The 18,199-nt window shown below is 41.4% G+C and overlaps 1 protein-coding gene across 1 annotated transcript in view; it reads left to right on the plus strand.

The window, feature by feature from the left end:
- The first annotated feature begins 860 nt into the window (after positions 1–860).
- CDCA7 (cell division cycle associated 7) overlaps positions 861–18,199 on the plus strand; it is a 37,215-nt gene continuing 19,876 nt past the window's right edge. The window contains exon 1 of the mRNA XM_079924440.1: positions 861–1,012. The gene's annotated coding sequence lies outside the window, so the exon portion shown is untranslated. The remainder of the gene's footprint in view (positions 1,013–18,199) is intronic.

The raw sequence follows: 18,199 nt of genomic DNA on the forward strand, positions 1-18,199 counted from the left end.
AATTCAGCTGAGTAAGTGTAAAGATCTAATTGGCTTTATTCAACAGTTCATGAATCGGGGCAGCATCCCGATAGGTAGATAGAGAGGAACTCCGAGGAGCTGTACAAAAGCGTAGAAAGGGGGCTTCCCTGGTGGCGCAGTGGTTGAGAGTCCGCCTGCCGATGCAGGGAACACGGGTTCGTGCTCCGGTCCGGGAAGATCCCATATGCCGCGGAGCGGCTGGGCCCGTAAGCCATGGCCGCTGAGCCTGCGCGTCCGGAGCCTGTGCTCCGCAACGGGAGAGGCCACAGCAGTGAGAGGCCCGCGTACCGCAAAAAAAAAAAAAAAAAAAAAAAAAAAAAGGGTAGAAAGGGGCAGGGATAAGGAAAGGACGCAGTGCTTCAGGCAAGGTCACCTTCCCATGGGGGATGGAAGGGGTCTACCCGGTGGATTACCTCATTAGTACTGACCAGGCAATTCCGGACTCGCTAGTTAAAGGTTACATTCTTGGGAGAGGCAGAAACTGCAATTAGGTTAGGTACCGAGTCTTGGTTTGCTGATGTGGAGCGTAGCGCAAGTGACTCCATCTGGAGGCTGTTGTCTCTTTTTCTTTTAACAGAATAAATTCCCAGAGGAAATATTACACGAAAAAAGAGAATGCAGATATATGAAAGAGCAGGTTTACAAAAAAGTAATTCTCAAACTTCAGTTGCCTCAGAATAGCCTGGAGGGCTGGTTAAAACAGCCTGCTGGGCCCATCCCTAAAGCGAATGATTCAGCGAGTCTGGGGCGGGGCCAATCACAATTTGCATTTTTAACAAGTTCCAAGGCCTTGGCCAAAGCTGCAGGTTGGGAGCCACACTCAGAGAACATTGATCTAAACCACAGACAGAAAAACAGTCTCGAACAAAAGAAGATGAGGTTAACTGAGAATAGATGAAACCGCAGAAGTGTTTGTTGGTGGAAACTAGGCGAGAAGTTGCATCTTTTTTCTGCCTGAAGTAGGAGGTGGAATCCTCAGCCGGAAAAGAAGGTAAGAGTAGAGTAAAAGGTGTGATAAAAGGAGTGAGTGGTTTGGGTATGCCTTGGTGGGATTTAATGAAGGAGCTGACTTGGAACCCTATAAAGCAGTAACTGAGGGCATTGAAAATCTAGCTGAAACTAGCCGTCATACATCTAAAATGATGACTAGTTTCATCATCCTTTGATCTTTTACAACAGTGCTCAGCTGCCAGAGGAGGCCTTAAGGGCAGCCGCCAAAGGGGTGAGGCGCTCAGGCTAGGGGTTAGAGAGAGGGAAGCAGTGACTGTGAGGTCTAGGCCAGTGATGAAAGCTCTGTCCAACTTGCCAGAGGGCAAGAAAAGAAAGAGTCAAATGACGGCACGTTTGATAAAATATAAAGCAGGCCTTGTGGAAGTAAGGGAGTGAGAAAGCTGCAGAGAGGACACGAGTGGTCTTGAGTCATGCTGTTAGAGCTGACCATTCTGAGAGCGGAGCTGTTCTGAGGTGTGAGAAGAATTTGGAGATCAAGAGAATCTGATTGAGGAAATCTGAAGGTAAACTGTTAGATGGGTCATTTGCAAGGGCGTAAAAAGTTCCTGAGGGTAATGACAAATCCCTGGTCACCTGGAGGTTGGTAAATAAGTAGCCCAAAGGGGGGATAGTGGAATTGAAGGGAGAGGTGGGGTGAAACCGTTGGGTGTCATTTCTCTGGGCTCCAAGGAGCCCAGTTCTTTATGTCTCAGGACGGAAAGATTTCAGCGAGAGGCAAAGTGACAGATAAGAAGTGATTTATTAGAACAGGACGCTTGTGAGGCTTACAAGCAGGCAGGCAAGCTTTGCGCTGCCCCGAGTACTTAGTGGGTTACAGTTTTATAATCAAAGGAAGGTGGGGGGAGAAGACCTTCTTTATCTTTCTTGAGTAGACATCACGTTTCCATCATCAGCTCCTCCTCCAGGTTGGGTTGTTTGTCCCTACGTGGTCAGGTCAGGACTGTCACGGCACATTGGAAAAATTATTTCAGGTCTCAGTACCATGAGGGTCTTTCATTTGGAAACGTCACCTTTCTATAAATGATTGTTTTTTGTGTGCACAGAGCATGTGCTGGGGATCATTAACTTGATGACACCACTGGGAAGGTTGTAAGTCTTATTCTTCACTATTGTTTTATTGTTTTTAGGGAATTGTGCAAAGGGCATGTCCTAGGGGTCAAAGAGCATGTTTTGAGGGTCATTAACTTACTGAGCTCACTGGGCAGGATGTAGGTCTCATGCCTGCCACCATTGTTTTATTGTTTTGGGGCTTGTCTCGTGCTTCTGGTGCACGATTTTGTTGCTAATCAAGTTAGCTTGATTTTGTTGTTAACCAAACCAATTTTGTTGTTAAGGCTTTGATGCTAAGTGACTTGTTCTGCTTCATGAGACAAGCAAGCCCACATTGTTTCAGCATTTTCCCATTACTTTCTTGAGTGACCATTAATCTTACTGTGGTCTCCCAAAGCCCCCTAAAGTTCCCTCTCTAGCTACAATCCCCTAATGGGGTTTCTAAGCTATTTGATTATCCTACTCAATCCCTATCAGAAGTATACCTTTCACGTGAGAGATTTATTTCCTGCTTTCAGGGAGAAAGAAAAGAGGGTCACAGTGTCCCTTCTATGTTGGCCATTTCTTTCTTTCTTTCTTTTTTTTTTTTTGCGGTACGCGGGCCTCTCACTATTGTGGCCTCTCCCGTTGCGGAGCACAGGCTCCGGACGCGCAGGCTCAGCGGCCATGGCTTACGGGCTCAGCCGCTCCGCGGCATGTGGGATCTTCCCGGACCGGAGCACGAACCCGTGTGCCCTGCATCGGCAGGCGGACTCTCAACCACTGCGCCACCAGGGAAGCCCCCTGGCCATTTCTTAAGTAACTTTAATTCAAAACAATGAATATGCTACTGAGGCACATTTGGGGGCAGCCTACTCTGGGCTCCAACAATTCCTATTAAGCTCTAGAGTTGGGCGGCTGCTGTTCTCTACCCGCCCCCCCCCGCCCCCGCCCCCAGGATCGTGGTCATTCTCAGTGCTCCAGGCAACCACTACCAATCTCTTAGAGTTTGCACTCAAAAATGAAAGTCCCTTGCCATTCTTGTGCTAGGCATTGGAACACTAAGTCCCTGTTCTCAAGGATCTTAATGGCTGTGGTGCGGAGGAGAGAGTGGAAAACAAAACATGTCTTGATGGGGGCTCAGAAAAGGAACACCTAACTAAGTCTAGAAAGTGAGATAGAAAATGACCTCTCAGAGGACATTTTTTTTTTTTTTTTAGAGGACATTTCTTGGTGAGACAAAAGCTCTTTGAGACAGAGGAAGGAAGGAAGGAAGGTAGGAAGGAAGTTTTTTCAAAATGCAAATAAACCACTTAAGACAAAAGAATACCTATTGTTTCTTCATTGCTATTTGTGGCCCACCTTCTGAGAAAAGGAGTTAGCCTGGGGCCAGGTGAAAAAACTAGGCGGCAGAGGGAGATATTTGTAGCTGGGTTGGGGAGGCTTTGCCAATTCTAGGGCGGCCCAGCTTGTAGGGAGAAAGGGTATAGACAAATATACTGCTCGGGTGTCACCCTCACTCCGCCTGTGAAATTGTTCACCTTTCTTTTTTTTTTTTTTTTTTTTTGCGGTACGCGGGCCTCTCACTGCTGTGGCCTCTCCCGTTGCGGAGCACAGGCTCCGGACGCGCAGGCTCAGCGGCCATGGCTCACGGGCCCAGCCGCTTCGCGGCATGTGGGATCTTCCCGGACTGGGGCACGAACCCGTGTCCCCTGCATCGGCAGGCGGACTCTCAACCACGGCGCCACCAGGGAAGCCCCTCACCTTTCTTTTAAAGAGAAAGACACACCCTAACTCTAAAGACTTGGCCCAAAAAAGGGTGAGTAGAGGAGGAAAGGAGAGAAAAGAGGCAAGCATGTTGGGTGTGGTCACGGAGAGTGTGTGGATAGAGGAGGGAATCTAGAACAAGCCCCAGGTACACCGGCATCTTTAGCTTGGGCAGAGGAAGTGAGAAAGAGTGCCTGTAAGGGTGGCTACATGGGTTCCTGGAGAAATGTAGCCAAGTCTTGGAAAAGGGAAAAAAGAACACTAAGTGATAGAGTAGATGGTGGATGGTGGGAGTTTTAAGAGGGAATGAAAAACAGGCAGTCATTGGGAAGGGCAAACAAATAAAAACCAATACGTAAGTAAGCTGGGCTGAAATTCTTGAATTTTTATTCAGTAGCAGATGGAGAGCCCCTGAGGTATTGCAAATAGGGGAACTATGTGGTTGTGTGTGTGTTAAAATTGCTCGCTGACCGGGAAGAATCTGGGTGGGTGAGTGGGCAGTTGGCAGTGGGACCAGAGGCAGGGAGATGATTCAGCCGCTCCATACATCTCCTTCATTCTTTGTCCATCTTTTATTTTCGCTCTTCCCCTCCCTATCTATAGGAGCCTACAAAATCCTAGTCCAGAGACTTATTTTTCCTCCCAGGCTGTGTTGGGTGATTTCTCCTTTTTACAGTTGTCAGAAATGAAAGTGACAAATGTAACCTCTTTTTCACTGAAAGGAAAGAAGCCTTGCTAGGTTTTAACAAAAAGGAGACTGTCCAAATAGGTTTGTTATAAGTACTATAACCGAGAAACTCTCAGTTAGCTGTCCTGGCATCCCCAGGTGTTATCTTAACTTATTCAACATTTACTATACATCACTGTAGAGGAGGAAAAATAATTTTGCCTCTACCCTTCTTAGGTTCTTGAATGAGACTCCCCTGTAATAAAAAGACAGATAAACAAGAGGAAAATTTAATTCTGTTCCTATATACAAAAGCCCCACAAAGATAAGAGACTGAAAGACGTGACCAGAGCAGGAAGCTTTTCTAACTTTTAGACAAAGAAACAATACATTTGTGAAGAACTGACGAGACAAACAGGTTTGGGCTAGAAGTAGTAAATGGTGAGGAAGTACCAAGATTTGTTTATCTAGTCTTTTTGGCCCTAGATTCCCTGTATCTTGTGGTGAGGATGCCTTCTACCCTCCAGGTACAGGGAAGGTACCTTTCACAGGGGAGATTTTTTTTTTTTAATTTCTGCTGTACAGCAAAGTGACTTAGTTGTACATATATATATATTCTTTTCCGTTCTGATTTGTCACAGGATGTTGAATATAGTTCCCTGTGCTATACAGTAGGACCTCGTTTATCCATCCAATATATACTAGTTTGCATCTGCCAATCCACTAACGGAGCAGGACCCTATGGAATAGCCTTCCCCCATATCCTCCGCTTTAGCTCCTCTCTGAAGTACCTGGATAACAGTATTTGATGCACATTCCTGAGCTGTTTTACAGATGTGAAAACCCCCCCACCAAATGGAAGATGTTAACTACTTGATGACCTTGAGTACATAGCCCCAGGCCTCCTGGAGCCTAAGGATAGATAATGTTAACCCCTATGACACCGCCCTGTTACCTCACCATCAACCAGTTAGAGACTTTTACATGTGCTGATCACATATCTTGCGACCCCCCCCTCCCTCACCTGGCCTTTAAAAATGCTTTGGTGAAAGTGTTTGGGGAGCTCGGGGGTTTTTTTTGGGCTGAGCCACTCGTCTCCTTGCATGGGCCCTGCAATAAACCTTTTTCTGTGTTCCAAAGTCCGACGTTTCAGCTTGTTTGGCCTCACTCTGCGTCGGGCACACAAACTTTTGCGCTAACAATCCCAAGCTCCCAATCCTTCCCTCCCCCTCCCCCTTGACAACCACAAGTCTGTTCTCTATGTCTGTGAGTCTGTTTCTGTTTCATAGATATGTTCATTTGTGTTGTATTTTAGATTCCATATATAAGTGATATCATATGATATTTGTCTTTCTTTTTCTTGCTTAGCTTAGTATGATAATCTCTAGGTTCATCCATGTTGCTGCAAATGGCATTATTTTAGTCCTTTTTTATCACAGGAGATTTATCTTCTACTTTCAGGGGACAAAGGAGAGTCAGTGTCCTTGCACTGGCTGTTTCTCCAGTACCTTTAATGAAAAATAAATGCCAGAGTGGCATATTTTGGGGTGACATGTTCTGAACCCCTGTATCAGTCATGGTACTAAGATGAGGACCATGAATCAGACAGACCAGAACTGGTTTGCAAGGGAGAAATAGAGACACAGTATAGAGAACAAACGTATAGACACCAAGGGGGGAAAGCAGCGGGGGGTGGTAGGATGAATTGGGAGATCGGAACTGACATATATACACTAATATGTATAAAATAGATAACTAATAAGAACGTGCTGTACAAAATTAAATAAGTAAAATAAGATCAAAAAAAAAAAAGACCGGGTCTCTGCTCTCCTAAAGTTTACATTCTGGGTAGGTTTTGGATATGTGTGTGCGTACGTTGGGAGTAGTGGGTGAGACAGATTGTAAACAACCATGAAAACTTCAGATTCTGAGAGGGGCTGTGAAGACAATAGGGTCCTGGCATAGAACATAACAGGGTGGAGGGGAGGGCTTTCTGAATGTAATACAGGGCCTAGGGGAGGTGACATTTGAACTTAGACTTGAAGGAGGAGAAGGAATCAAAGTACAAAGGTCCTTTCAAGCAGACAGAATAGCCTGTGCGAAGAACTCTAGGTGGTTATGAGCCTGAGGTTCCCGTGGCTGAATCACGTTGAGCAAAGGGGGGCCATTGGTATAGGATGAGATGGAGGAGTTCGGCAGGGCTGGAGCAGTGGAAAGCTAATGAAGGATTGTTTTGTTTTTGTTTTTGTTTTGCGGTACGCAGGCCTCTTACTGTTGCGGCCTCTCCCGTTGCGGAGCACAGGCTCCGGACGCGCAGGCTCAGCCGCTCCGCGGCATGTGGGATCCTCCCGGACCAGGGCACGAACCCGTGTCCCCTGTATACACTAGAACAATGGCAGTGGCGATGGAGAAAAGTGGATGGATTTGTGATATATTTGTGGAAGTAAAGCAAGAGTATTTGGTGACACATTAGAAGGGAGAAACAAGGGATAGAGGGGACTATCGACTAATACTTGGTTTTTAGCTTGATCACCTGGGTAGATGATGATGCTATTTACTGAGGTAGAAAGATCTGGAGATGAGTGGCTTTTTGAGGAGGGAATTGGAGATCTATTATGACATGTTATATTCAAAATGACATCAAGTAGCTGATTTAATATACGAGTTTGGAGTTCAGAGAAAGGTCTTGGCTGGAGATATGACACTGGGAGTCATAGGATATGATGGAACCACTGTTCCTCAAAAACAGTCTGATAAAGTCACATCTTTCCTAGTCATCCCTCAGTGCCATCTTTTAGGCAATCTCCACGTTCCACAGGCAATCACCATTCCGATTTCTATTGCCATTGTTTCATTTCACCTGTTCTGATACAGGTTTCCCCCCCCCCGCTATCTGAAAGTAGAGCGCTTCTATGAAACGTTTGGCAAGCCGAAATGGTGTGAAGTGAAAAAGCAATTACCTTAACACTTCTTGCTAACTGGTGCACAAAATAAATCGAGATAAAGCACAGACACAATTCAAATCTGTGGCGGCTTGATGCTGAGATGCTGAGTGTAGTTCCTGGGGAAGGAGGTTGGCAGTGCCACCTCTAGAATGGTGGCTTGCGGCTGGCTGCAAAATAAGTGCTGTACGTCATTTTCATTTTTCACCTTTTTTTTTTTTTGTAAAAGTGAAAATCCTCTTTGGCTTTCTTTCCAGTGTGGAAAACGGGTAAAAGCGAAGAGGTTGTAAAGCAAACTTTCGGAAAGTGGGGGATACCTGCATTGTACTTTCAACATCCAGTTCAAAACCTTTTTTCCCTTGTGATTTCTTCTTTGACTCATGCATTATTTAGATGTGTGCTGTCTGTTCAATTTCCAAATATGTGAGACTTTTCTAGATGTCTTGATGTTGATTTCTAATTTAATTATCTTGTGGTCAGGGAATAGACTAGGTACAATGGCAATTCCTTTTGAAGTGTATTGAGACTTATTTCATAACCTGGAATAATGTGTATCTTGATGAATGTTCCATTTGCACTTGAAAAGAACATGCATTCTGCTACTCTACAGTTGCTGGATGAAATGTTTTATAAATGTTAATTATATAATTAGGTAAAGTTGCTTAATAGTGTTTTTCAAATTCTCCATATCCTAGTTTTTTGGTGTGTGGGTGTGTGTTGGTCTAATTCTATCAGTTTTTGAGATGGGATGTTAAAATCTTCAACTACAATTGTTCTTTATTTCTCCCTTTAGCTTTGTCAGATTTTTTAAATGTGTTTTGAAGTTCTGCTATTAGGTTCATATACATTTAGGAATGATATGCCTTCCTGGTGAAACAATCCCTTTATCATTATAAAATATTCCTCTTTATCTCTGGTAATACATTTTGTTTCGAAGTCTAATTTGTCCTGTATTAAAGTGGGTCTCTTTTTGGGGACTTCTCTGGAGGTCCAGTGGTTAAGACTCTGCACTTCCATTGCAGGGGGCATGGGTTCAATCCCTGGTCGGGGAACTAAGATCCCACATGCCATGTGGCATAGCCAAAAATAAAAAAAAATGAAATAAAATAAAGGGAGTCTTTCATTGATAGCACATAGTTAGGTCTTCCTTTTTTATTCAGTTGGACAATTCCAGTCTTTTAGTTGGTTTGTTAGGTCCATTTACATTTGCTGTAATTATTGGTGTGATTAATTCAATTCCACTATTTTTTTTTTTTTTTTGCGGTACGCAGGCCTCTCACTGCTGTGGCCTCTCCCGTTGCGGAGCACCCGGACGCGCAGGCTCGTCAGCCATGGCTCACGGGCCCAGCCGCCCCGCGGCATGTGGGATCTGCCTGGAGCGGGGCACAAACCTGTGTCTCCTGCATCGGCAGGCGGACTCTCAACCACTGCGCCACCAGGGCAGCCCCCTCTCTGTTAGCTTTTTAGCCTAATACCACAAGCCAGTAAGACTGCAGATTTCTGCTTGAGTTCTAGCTCCCCTAGACATGGGAATATTCTGTATGAGTGGATCTCATCCAGTGAGTATAGTTCCCTTCTTTTAAGGCTTGAAGGCCCCTCCCGTTTTTGCTTGCTTCAGCCTCTCTCCAGTATCTTCAAATAGTTAATTACATTTTATCCACAGTTTATGACTGTTATCTGTGGGAGAGTTATTCTAGTGCTGGTTATTCTGCCATTATCAACACCATAACTCTCAGTTCTCTTTTAATCCTTTAAAAGTCTTTCTTATATCAATGAGAAAGCCTCAGTTTGATGTTGTTATTTAACATCACACTTTTTGTTTTGTCCAAGAGATCATGTCTCAGACTTTAGAAGACAATAAAATCTAGTTGAATTTAATAATCATGTTTCATATTTTATCCATCATTTTATTGATGGCCAATTATACTGTTTTTCCAGTTGTAGCTATAATTTTAATTTTTATACAAGTAAAACAAGTGTGAGTCAATGTAAAGAAAACTAATTAGTAATAGTAGAAGGATTATACAGTTATGGCAAAACATAAGACAACAGTGCTGGGAATACTGAAGTTAGGAAAATGCCCTTCAATAACATACTTCCTGTGACCATGAGACACTGGTGAATGGAAGTTTAGCGTTAGGAAGAGAAGTCAGGACAGGAAATAGAGATTAGAGAATTCAAAGGCTTAAGACCTTCAGTCCAGTGCCATTGTAAGAATCAGGTTTTATAACTTTAATGTAAAATGTTGTTGAGAATACAGCCATTCTAAGAGGTTCTATCTTTGGTTTTTATCCTTATAGGTTGTTAAATTTTATAAGAGTCAGTATAACCTGTTCAGTTCCACTTCTGATTTATGTTTTTTATTTGATGTTTGCTTTCTATTTCCAACCATTGTGAAGGTAGCTTTAAAATACATCTATAAGTTCATTTGTTTGAATGTCTCTGATGAAACTTCAGTTTCAGAAATGTCTATTGTTACCTTTCTTTTTTTTTTCTACATTGATCTTGATCCTGAGGAGGGTTATAAATTTTCTTTTAAGTCATCTGACTCTAGTCCTAGATCAGGTCGATATCACCTGGAAAGTAACACTTTGTTATCCAAGAATATAAAGAAAATAAACCCCCAGGGAGGCAGCATTGAAAAGAGATTAGAAAAGGGGCTATCAGGATGATAATCCAATTTAATCAGCTCTCCTTTTTCTAAACTCTCTGCTACCAGTCCTTTTTACCCTGGCTTTTTAAGGATTGGTATGACTACCTGGTGTTAATATTTATTTATTTATATAATGAAGGCACAGTTTTAGTTTTCTTAAGTAAGTAGGTTTTAGTCAGTTCACTGTGGAGTAACTGGTTCTTTGATCTATTTTGAAGGGTGGACTGAAGAAAAACTTCCTGATAATTCTGTTAAGGGCCTCATGTCATGGGCATGATCCTTATACTGTCTTTTCTAGCTGGTACTGTGCTTAAATTGCATTATGCTAAAACACAGACTTTGGAAATACAAATTACTTTTGATGAGAAGTCAGTGGTCATTTGTATTCTCTTGTATATAATATATATATTTTAACAGCTTTTAAGATTTTTCTCTTCATCTTTGGTTTTCAGAAAATTTACGAAGGACATCACAGATGTGGTTTTCTTTGTATTTTTCTTGCTTGGGGTTCGCTGAGCTTCTTGAATCTATAAATTTGGGAAATTTTCAGCTATTATTCCTTCAACTATTTTTTCCTGCCTCATTCTCTCTGTGCTTTCCTTTTAGGACTCTGATTACACATATATTAGAATTTTTTATATTGTTTCTATAGGTCACTAAGTCCCTTTTCTATTCTTTTTCCATTTTTCTCCCCAATCTTTTTTCCTCTTTGTTCTTCATAGTGGATAATTTCTAATCACCTATCTTTATGCTCACTTATTCTGACATCATCTCCAATCTTAAGTCTATCCATTAGATATTTTATTTAGGTTATTTTCTTTTTCTTTCTTTTTAAAAATAAATTTATTTATTTTTATTTTTGGCTGCATTGGGTCTTTGTTGCTGCATGCGAGCTTTCTCTAGTTGCGGCGAGCAGGGGCTACTCTTCGTTGTGGTGTGTAGGCTTCTCATTGCAGTGTCTTCTTTTGTTATGGAGCAGGGCTCTAGGCGTACGTGCTTCAGTAGTTGTGGCACGCGGGCTCAGTAGTTGTGGCTCGTGGGCTCTAGAGCACAGGCTCAGCAGTTGTGGCACACGGGCTTAGTTGCTCCGTGGCATGTGGGATCTTCCCGGACCAGGGCTCGAACCCGTGTCCCCTGCATTGGCAGGCGGATTCTTAACCACTGCGCCACTAGGAAATTCCCTATTTTATTTTTCAAATCCAGAAGTTCCATTTGGTTCAATTTGTATACTTTGATTTCTCTCCTGATAGCTTTTATTTATTACAAGATATTTTCCTTTATGTCCTTGAGCTTAGTTATAATAGCTGTTTTGTCATCTTTCTTTGCTAACTTCAACATCTGGGGAATCTTGAGGTCAGTCTGCATTGATTGCCTGAGTCATGAGTATTTTCCCCCTTGTCTAGTGATTTTGGGTTTTATTCAAAACATTATAAATAATCATTGTAGACACTTTGGATTCTGTTCTGTTCTTCCAAAGAGTCTTGATTATTTGTTTTAACAGGAGGTTAACTGGGCCTGCTTCAAACTCCACACTCAGACTCCCTCGCAGTTGGTAGCAGCTGAAATCTCTGCTTAGTTTTTTTAGCCATGGATGAACTTCTTGGATCTCTCATGCACATGTAGTTTAGGAATCAGCCAAAGATTTGGGCAGAATTTACATGCAGAGTTTGAGGCAACCCGTTTATGACTCTTCTTTTTGAGATTTCCCCTCAGTTTCCAGTTGCTGTTTCCATTTCAAACTCTGGTTCTTCAAACCAGTAAGACTGCAGGATTCTATTGGAGTTTTAGCCACCCTGTCTTGTGTCAACTAAGGACTGCCTTCAGGTAAAAGGACATAAAAATGGGAAATTCACACAGCTATTCCCTTTTTCCAACTATAAACATCTTTGCAGTTCCTGTTTGATTTTGGTCACTCTCTAGTGCCTTTGGGCAACTGATTTTTATATTTTTGTCCAAGAGTGTTGGTCCTATAGGAGCTCTACACCATTACTGGAGCAAAAAAGTTAATTGGCCTGCTTTAGGGACAGTATTTTTGCAAAAAAGTTAATTGGCCTGCTTTAGGGACAGTATTTTTGCAAAAAAGTTAATTGGCCTGCTTTAGGGACAGTATTTTTATTTTAGACCTTTATTTTACAGATAACTACTCAGTATTTTGTTAAGCTTAACAGTTTTATTTTTTAATTAAACATTTTATTTATTTTGAGATAACTGTAGATTCACATGCAGTCATAAAAAATAACGGAGATGCCATCTACCCTTTACCCAGTTTCCCCCAATGGTAATATCTTGCAAAACTATAGTACAATGTCACAACCAGGAGATTCGCACTGATACAGTCAAGATACAGAATATTTCTGCCACCACAGAGATTCCTCATGTTGCCTTTTTATACCTGTGCCTACTTCCTTTTTGCCCTCACCTCCTCCTTAACTCCTGGCAACCACTAATCTGTTCTTCATTTCTATAACTTTATTATTTCAAGAATGTTATATAAATGGAATCATACAGTCTATAACCTTTTAGGATTGGCTTTTTTCACCAGCATAATTCTCATAATTAATCCACATTGTCATTAATCTGTAGTTCCTTTTTATTGATGAGTAGTATTCCAAGATATGGATATACCATAGTTTGTATAAACTTTTTCCCACTGAAGGACATCTGAATTTTTTTTCCAGTTTTTTACTATTATGAATAGAGCTCCTGAAAATTCATGAGCAGGTTTTTGTGTGAACATAAGTCTTGATTTCTCTGGAATAAATGCTCAAGAGTGCAATTGCTGGGCCCTATGTAGTTGCATATTTTGTTTCTTTTTTTTGAATTTTATTTTATTTATTTTTTTATACAGCAGGTTCTTTTTTTTTTTTCCCCACGGCACGCGGGCCTCTCGCTGCTGTGGCCTCTCCCGTTGCAGAGCACAGTCTCCGGACGCGCAGGCTCAGCGGCCACGGCTCATGGGCCCACCTGCTCGGCGGCATGCGGGATCCCCCCAGACCGGGGCACGAACCCGTGTCCCCCGCATCGGCAGGCAGACCCCCAACCACTGTGCCACCAGGGAAGCCCACAGCAGGTTCTTATTAGTTATCCTTTTTATACATATTGGTGTATATATGTCAATCCCAATCTCCCAATTCATCATACCCGCCCCCCCTGCATATTTTGTTTCTTAAGAAACTGTCAAAACTATTTTCCAAAGTGTCTATGTCATTATACATTCCCACTAGGAATATATGATCCAGCTTCTCTCCATCCTCACCAGCATTTGGTGGTATTACCATTGTTTATTTCAACCTTTCTGATAGGTATATAGTGTTAATCTCATTGTGGTTTTAGTTTGCATTTCCCTAATAGCTAATGATACCAAACTATTTTCATGTGCTTATTTATCATATATATATTTTTTTTCTATGAAATGACCATGTGTTTTGTACACACACAAATTGGATTGTTTGCTTTTTTGCTGTTGAGTTTTGAGAGTTGTTTGTATACTTTAGATACTAGTCTTTTCCCAGATACACAGTTTGGAAATATTTTCTCCCAAACTGTAGCTTGTCTTAATTTTGTAAACGTTTGGTAGAATCTCCAGTGAAACCATGTGGGCTTGGATGTGTCTTTTGTGGGAGTTTTAAATTACACATTCAATTACATTGAGTTATAAGATCTTCAAATTATCTATTTCATATTGGGCAAGTCATGGTATTTTGAGAAACTGGTCATTTCAACTAAGTTGTCAAATATATGTGTGCAGAGTTGTTGATAGTATTCCCTTATTATGTTTTTCTTGTCTGCAGGGTCTGTAGTGATATCCCCTGCTTTATTTCTGACATTGGAAATTGTTTAACCTCTTTTTATCAGTCTTATTAGAGAATTGTCAAATTTATTGGTCTTTTCAAAGAACCATCTCTGTCTCATTGATTTTTCCCTATTGCTTTTCTGTTTTCAGTTTCATAATTTTTGCTCTAATTTTTATTATTTCTTTCCTTCTGGTTGCTTTGAGTTTAATTTGTTCTTCTTTCTTGAGGTGGGAGCTTAATAAAATATTGATTTGAGACTTTCCTTCTTTTCTAATGTATGCATTTAGTGTTATATATTTCCCTCTCAACACTTCTTTACCTGTGTCCCTCAAAATTTGATATGTTCTATTTCCATTTTCATTAAGTTCCATCTATTTTCTGATTTTCTTTGAGACTTCCTCTTTAACACATGACTTATTTATAAGTGTGTTGTTTAGTCTCCAAGAATTTGGAGATTTTCCTCTTAGCTTTCTGTTATTTAATTCTAGTTTGACTCCCATAAGGTTACCCAACACACTGTCTGTGATTTATATTCTTTTTAATTTCTTAAGGTTTATTTTATGACCCAGGATATGGTCTGTCTTGGAATACTTCCTCTAGACACTTTATTTTAATTAATTAATTAATTAATTAATTGGGCTGCACTGGGTCTTTGTTGCTGCGTGTGGGCTTTCTCTAGTTGTGGCGAGCAGGGGCTACTCTGTTGTAGTGCGCGGCCTTCTCATTGCGGTGGCTTCTCTTGTTGCGGAGCACAGGCTCTAGGAGTGCGTGCTTCAGTAGTTGTGGCCCGTGGGCTCAGTCGTTGTGGCCCGTGGGCTCTAGAGCGCAGGCTCAGTAGTTGTGGCACACGGGCTTAGTTGCTCCGTGGCATGTGGGATCTTCCCGGACCAGTGCTCGAACTCCGCGGCATGTGGGATCTTCCCGGACCAGGGCTGCATTGGCAGGTGGACTCTTAACCACTGCACCACTAGGGAAGTCCCTGGACACTTTAAAAGAATGTGTATTATGCCGTTGTTGGATGGAGTGTTATATAAATGTTGATTAGGTCCTGTTGGTTGGTGGTGTTGAGTTCTTCTATATCCTTGCTGATTTTCTGTCTAGTTTTATCACTTATTGAGTGAGGAGTGTTGAAATCTCCAACTATAATATGGGTTTATTTCTCCATCCATTTCTATCATCTTTTGTTTCTCATATTTTGTAGCTCTATTGTTGTGTACCTCCACATTTAGGATTACTGTTCTTGGTGGATTAACCTATTTATCGTTATACAATGTCCTTCTCCATCTTTGTTCATTTTACTTACTTTGAAGTCTCCTTTATCTGATATGAATATAGCCACTCCTACTTTTATTAATGTTTGCATGCTGTATCTTTTTTCATCTGATAATTTTTTATAAGTAAGTTTCTTATAGACGGCATAGAGTTAGGCTGTTTTTCAAGAATCTACTCTGCCGATCTGTCTTTTAATTGATTTATTTAAGACATTTACGTTTATTTATTTATTATTTTTGGCTCCTTCAGGTCTTAGTTGTGGCATGCGGGATCTTCGTTGCAGCGTGTGGGCTTCTCTAGTTGTGGCATGTGGGCTTCTCTCTAGTTGTGGCATGCGGGTTTTCTCTCATTGTGGTGCGTGGGCTCTGTAGTTGTGGCATGCGGGCTCCAGAGTGCATGGGCTCTATAGTTTGCAGCACGTGGGCTCTTTAGTTGAGGTGCGTGGGCTCAGTGGTTGTGGTGTGCGCAGCATGTGGGATCTTAGTTCCCCGACCAGGGTTCCAACCTGCGTCCCCTGCATTGGAAGGCGGATTCTTTACCACTGGACCACCAGGGAAGTCCCCTAAGCCATTTACATTTAATGTAATGATATATCAGGGCTTAAATCTGCCATTTTGTTTTTTCTGCTTTCCCATGTTACTTGAACATTTTTTAGAATTCCATTTTGGCTTATTTACAATATTTTATAGTGCGTCTCTTTGTATATCTTTAGTACTGTATGCTCTAGGTATACATTATTATACCTAATTTGTCACAATCTGCTTGTGTTTTCATTTCAACAGTTCAAGTGAAGTATATAGAAACTTTATTTCTTTTTATATCCCTTTATGCTCCCATTTGATAATTGTTTTAAATATTCCCACCATATAAATTTAGACCCATATTAGACATGTTATAATTTTTTCTTCAACCATCAAACATAAATTAGAAAACTAAGGAGGAAAAGAAGTGGTGCTCCCCCTCCCCCCAAAGATTGATATGTCCTTGTCCTAGTACCCAAACACTGTAAATGTTACCTTATTTGGAAAAAGGGTCTTTACAGATGTAATTAAATTAAGTTAAGGATCTTGAGATGAGATCATCCTGGTTTACCCAAGTAGGCCCTAAACCCAATGACAAGTGTCCTTATCAGAGACACAAGAGGAGGAGTCACAGACACAGAGAAGATCATGCAAAGATGGAGGCAGAGACTGGTGTGAGCAACCATAAACCAAGGAATGAGGACAGCAATCAGAAGCTACAAGAGGCAAGGAACAGAATCTCCCCTAGAGCTCCTGGAGGGAGCACAGTCCTGCTGAGACCTTGATTTCAGACTTCTGGTCTCCAAAACTGAGAGAATAACTTTCTGTTGTTTAAGACACAAAGTTTGTGGTAATTTCTTACAGCAGCCACAGGATCCCCATACAACACCACACCCAGCCTTCCAGTCTCTAATCTGAAAAAGAGGAGTCCAAACAGACCCAGCTTGACCAAGCTCTTATCCTAGAGATGGGATTGCCATAACAACTCTGGTTACAAAGTAGACTAGATCTTTCAGACTCTTACTTTGAAAGACAGTAACTAGAAAAACCAGGCTTTACCAATTTCCAATTAGGAATTTATGAAGCCAATGTTATGGATTGAATGTTTGTGGCCCCCATCCCCTGAAATTCGTATGTTGTTAATCCCCAGTGAGATGGTATTTAGAGGTGGAGCCTTTGGGAGGGAATTAGGTTATGGGGCCCTCATGAATGGGATTAGTGCCATTAGAAGAAAAGATATGAGAAGAAGAAGATATGAGAAGAGATATGAGAGAGCTTGCTTCTCTATCTCTGCTCTCCACTGTTAGGATATAAGAAGAGGGCCACCTGCAAATCAGGAAGCAGACTCTTGCCAGACACCAGATCTGTTGACACCTTGATTGTGAACTTCCCAGCCTCCAGAACTATGAGAAATAAATGTTGTTTAAGCCACCCAGTCTATGGTATCTTTGTTAGAACTAAGACAGGCAGTTTGTACAGTTTCTAAATTTTTGAGTTTTGGATACTTCTTCTTGCTTCTCTAAGCAACCCTCTTTTCTTACTGGCCATTTGGTCTCTTTTGCTCCCTCATAACATTGGCTCATAGTAATCTTTGGTCTGCCGTGGACTCAGAGCATCATTTATTTGCCTTCAATCCCACCATTGGCCAGTGTTATCTCTTGGTATTAACTAAGCTAAGAGAAAGAAAATGACTGGCTTAAATTCACCTGTGTATGTGAATGTATGTATCTGGGACCACTAAGGTATTATGGATCAGTGGCCGCTATCTCAGGTGTCTAATCTGTGGTGGCTGGGAGCAGGGGAACATTATCACCTGGTATCAAACATGATGCTTAAGCAGGTGGGGCTGGGTATTCAGATGCTGTCAGGTACAATATAACAGTAGAGTGTGGGCTCTGTCGGGGTTGAAACAGCAGCTCTGCCATTCACCACACGTTCTAGGACCTTGAGCAAGTTGATCCCTCTCAGTTTTTGTATTTTATCTATAAAATAGAGAGAATGAACCAAGCCTGCCTTATAGGATTGGTGTGAGGATTAAATGAGTACATGTCTGGCATATAGTAATTGCTCAGTACATTTTAGCTCTTATCATTGAGCCTGCCAAGCCCATAACTTTCCATTGTGTAGTTTCAAAGACACCCCAGACCAACATGATTCAAATATCACTTTTCTACTCAGAAACTTATATTCCTGTTCCTAACTTTTAAAATAAAGCGCCTAAAATCATAACTACTGTATCAAGAGACAGTATCATGGAGCAATGTCAAAGGTGCTTCTCAGTCTAAATTCACAACCTCCTGGCACTATCATCTCATCTCTAGTTCTGCTACAGTTCTTTCTTGCCATTCTACAACCTATGGAATAAATGGTACCTTTAACCACCATCAACACTGCTGATATATTATTTAGATATTTATTATTTAACTACTTTTTAAAGTGTATGAAAGTATGTAAGTATATTAAGTATATAAGTATCTATTAGTTAATGAGGAAATTTAAAAAATAAATTTCTAGGAATTAAA

This window comes from Stenella coeruleoalba (assembly GCF_951394435.1).
Source record: "Stenella coeruleoalba genome assembly, chromosome: 6".
Taxonomy (NCBI): domain Eukaryota; kingdom Metazoa; phylum Chordata; class Mammalia; order Artiodactyla; family Delphinidae; genus Stenella; species Stenella coeruleoalba.